A 4,140-nucleotide genomic window follows, 5' to 3' on the forward strand; every position below is an offset into this window, starting at 1 on the left:
AGACACTAAAGCTCAGGGAAGTTAACTTGCCCAAGGCCACATTGCTGGTAAGTGGCTGAGCTGGGATCTAAATCCAGATCTTCCTGATGCCAGAGGTTATGCCATTGAAGGGGGCCAAGGGTCAAGGTGTGGAGATGAACAGGTGAGGAAGACCAAGACATCCAGGCAGAGGGTCCCACTCAGTCCGCAAACACTGAGGACCTCCTGGGCAAGCACTGTGCTAGGCCTGAGGGTAGGGCAACGAGATAAGGTGAATATAACGAAGGCCAGGATGTAGTCCTCGCCTGTCTGCAGCTTATCATCCGGGCAGAGAGGCAGGACAGGCTGAAAGAAGTTAAGACATAACATATGAGATGTGCAGGAACTTGACTTTATTAGACAGCCTTGGGTTCAAATCGGAGTTCTGCCATTTCCTAGCTGTGTGACCTTGAGAAAGTCACTCCATCTCTCTGAATCTCAGCTTCATTTATAAAATGGAGATTAAAAATAGCTCCTACCTCATAGAACTATTGGAAAGGCACACTGTGTAAAATGCATACCCCTTTAATAAATAGCACAGTTAGACTTGTTAATAGTAGCAGATCATATCATCTTCACAGCACAAGTCATTTTCTTATTCAAAACCTTGTGTCCCTGAACGTTAAGCTCTGCATTCAAGGCTCTCAGGAATCTAGATGTTAATGATCTTTACAGCCTCACCTCCATCTTCTCCTTCCCTTTCATTTTAGCTGCTCCAGAGTGCTCCAAAATAGTCTTGTCTTTTGTCCTCACCCTCCTTAATATTTATTCTTTCATTCACTCAACAAATATTGAGTGTCTGTTGTGCACCAGACACCACTCTAGGTGCTAGGGGTAGACAGATGAACAAGGCAGACAAAAATCCCTCCTGTGATCCAAATCCCCGCTCTGGTTCTGCTGGACCCCTTTTGGCAAACAATTTTTTCTGAAAAGTAAAATATGTAGTATGTCAGACAGTGGTAAGTGGTATAGAGGGAAAAATTAAGCAGGGAAGAGGAATGGGAGTGCTGGGGTGCAAGTTACAATTTTAAATGATATGACTAGGGTGGGTCTAAAGATTACATTTGAGGAAAGATCTGAAGGAGGTGAAAGTTAGCACGTGAATATCTGGGGTAAGAGCATTTTAAGCAGAAGGAACAGCAAGTTGAAAGGCCCCAAGTCAGGAGAGTACTGGTAATTTTCAGGGAACATCAAAGTAGCCAGTATGTCTGGAGCAGAGGGACTGAAGGGGCTAGTAGTGTGAGATCAGGTCAACTATTAGAGCCTTAAAGGAGACTGTGAGCACTTACTGGTTTTTCCTCTGAGTGAAGTAAAAAGACAGTGGAGAACTTTAGACAGAGGAGGTGAGACTGGGAGCCAGACATATATTTTTTTATTGTGGTAAAATGTATAACATAAAATTTACCATTTTAACTTTTTTTTTAATAGGCATGAGCCACCAAGCCAGGCCCCATTTTGACCATTTTTAAGCATACAGTTTAGCAGCGTTAAGTACATTCACACTGCTGTGCAACCATCACCACCATCCATCCCCAGAACTTGTTCTTCTTCTCCAACTCAAATTCTGATCCCATTAAACGACAACTGCCATTCTTTCCTCCCTCCAGTCCCTGGAAACCACCACTCTACTTTCTGTCTCTATGAATTTGTATGTACCTGATATAAATAGAATCATATCATGTTTTTTCTTTTGTGACTGGCTTATTTTACATAGTATAATATAGTCAAGGTTCATACACATTGTAATGTGTCAGAATATACTTTTTAAGGCTGAATAATATTCCATTGTAAGTATATATCAGATTTTGTTTATTCATTCCTCTGTTGATAAACACTTGGGTTGCTTTCATCTTTTGGCTATTGTGCAGGATGCTCCTATGAACATGGGTGTCCACAAAGCTGTTCAAGCTCTTTCAGTTCTTTTGGGTATATACGCAGAAGTGGAATTGTTGGATCATATGGTAATTCTATGTTTAATTTTTTGAGGAAATGCCATACTGCATTCCACAGCATTTTATATTCCTACTGACTTATGGTTTTTTTTTTGTTTGTTTGTTTGTTTTGAGACAGAGTCTCACTCTGTTGCCTGGGCTAGAGTGCTGTGGTGTCAGCCTAGCTCACAGCAACCTCAAACTCCTGGGCTCAAGCAATCCTACCGCCTCAGCCTCCTGAGTAGCTGGGACTACAGGCATGCGCCAGCATAACCAACTAATTTTTCTATATATATTTTTTTAGCTGTCCATATAATTTCTATTGTTAGTAGAGATGGGGTATCGCTCTTGCTCAGGCTGGTCTCGAACTCCTGAGCTCAAACAATCCACCTGCCTCAGCCTCCCAGAGTGCTAGGATTACAGGCGTGAGCCACCACACCGGGCCTTGACTTATTTAAAAGGATTACTTTCAGGACAAATTAAGACTAGACTTAAGGAAAGCAAGAGTGGAAGCAGAGATACCAGTTAAAAGGCTCTTGAAATCAACCAGGAGAGCGATGATATTGGCTTGGATCTATAATAACAGCAGTGGAGGTGATGAGAAGTGACTAATTCTGGTTTTGTTTGAATGGCAGAGCCAACTGGATTTGCTGAAGGATTAGCTTTGCACTATGAAAGTGAGGAATCAAGGGTGACTCCCAGGTTTTTGGTTTGAGCAACTGGTGGAATGAGATTGCCATTTACAGATGTAGGAAAGTTTGGGGGAAGTTGAGGTGGATACATCAGGAGTTTGTTTTGGGACATGGTAAGTTTAATATGCCTATTACACATACAAATAGATATAATGAGCTTGGTGCTGAGAGATGTGTGGGCTGAAGAGAAAATTTGAGAGTTGCCAGCATATACATGGCATTTAAAATCATGAGACTTGATGAGAACATCTGGGGAATGATTATAGACATTGAAAAGGAGAGCGCCAAGAACTGAGCCCTGTCCCAAGGAATGTCCCATTTCAGCAACAAGAAGGGGATGAGAAAACAGCAAAGAACACTGAGTCTCTGCCAGTGAGCGGGGAGGAGAAAAGTCAAGAGGGCATGGTGTCCCAGAAGCCAAGTGAAGAAAGTGTTTGAAGGAGGAGGAAATGGTTAACTTTGCCTGGTGCCTGTAATCCTAGTACTCTGGGAGGCCCAGGAGAGGCGGAGGATTGCTAGAGGTCAGGAGTACCAGACCAGCCTGAACCCTCCCATCTCTACTAAAAATAGAAAAATTGGCTGGGGGTGGCTGTGCGCCCCTAAGCCCAGCTACTCGGGAGGCTGAGGCAGGAGTTTGCTTGAGCCCAGGAGTTTGAGGCTGCTGTGAGCTAGGCTGACGCCACGGCTCTCTAGCCCGGGCAACAGAGTGAGACTGTGTCTCAAAAAAAAAAAAAAAAAGAAGAAGAAGAAAGAAACAATGGGATCTAATGTACAAGTGGAAGGGTTGACCTTAGCTAAAGTGCATCCTTGCAGAAAGGAAGGCAAGACATAGTATGTGTGCTGTGGAATCTCTCCCCTCCCAACTCAGTGGAACTCAATCCCCTCCCCCGCCGCCCTGCGGTCTCCGGATCTCTCAGCAGGGCCACCCCCCACGGCTGAGGTGGAGGTAATTGTGTCTGTCTCCCCAGTATCCTGGCAGCCCTCCAGAGGCTGCATCATAGTCATTTCTGAATTCTCCACATTCCTCCAAACTCTGGCCCAGAGCTCGGCAGTCTGGGGTTTTTGAATTAGTCCGAAAAAACTCCAAGCAGCTGCTAACGCGGCTGGTTTTACGTTTCCCTAGGGAGGCAGTCCTAGCCCTGCGCTCTGGGATCCGGACTTTCGAGTTCCAACTCAGCTCCCTCCCCAGCCTCTTTCTGCTTCCAATTCGCCGCCGCGCAGCCAGTGGACCATTTTGGCTTACAGAAGCCACCGTATTGGACGTCCGCTGCTACTTAGAGTCGAGGAGGCTGGGGGGGTGGGGCCTGAGGACAGGCCTGAATGATGATTGGGCCGAGGGTTCAGGGGAGGAGTTTAAGGTTGAATTCGTGACAGAGCATGGACAGAGCTCAGGGAGGCGGAGCCTAACGATGGAGCAGGGCGGGGACTGGGCTGAGGCCCGTGCTGGCGCGAGGGTTGGGCCGATCGCTCCGGGGCGGTGCTTGAGGGGGCGGTGCCGA

This window comes from Lemur catta, chromosome 3 (genome assembly GCF_020740605.2).
Source record: "Lemur catta isolate mLemCat1 chromosome 3, mLemCat1.pri, whole genome shotgun sequence".
NCBI lineage: Eukaryota > Metazoa > Chordata > Mammalia > Primates > Lemuridae > Lemur > Lemur catta.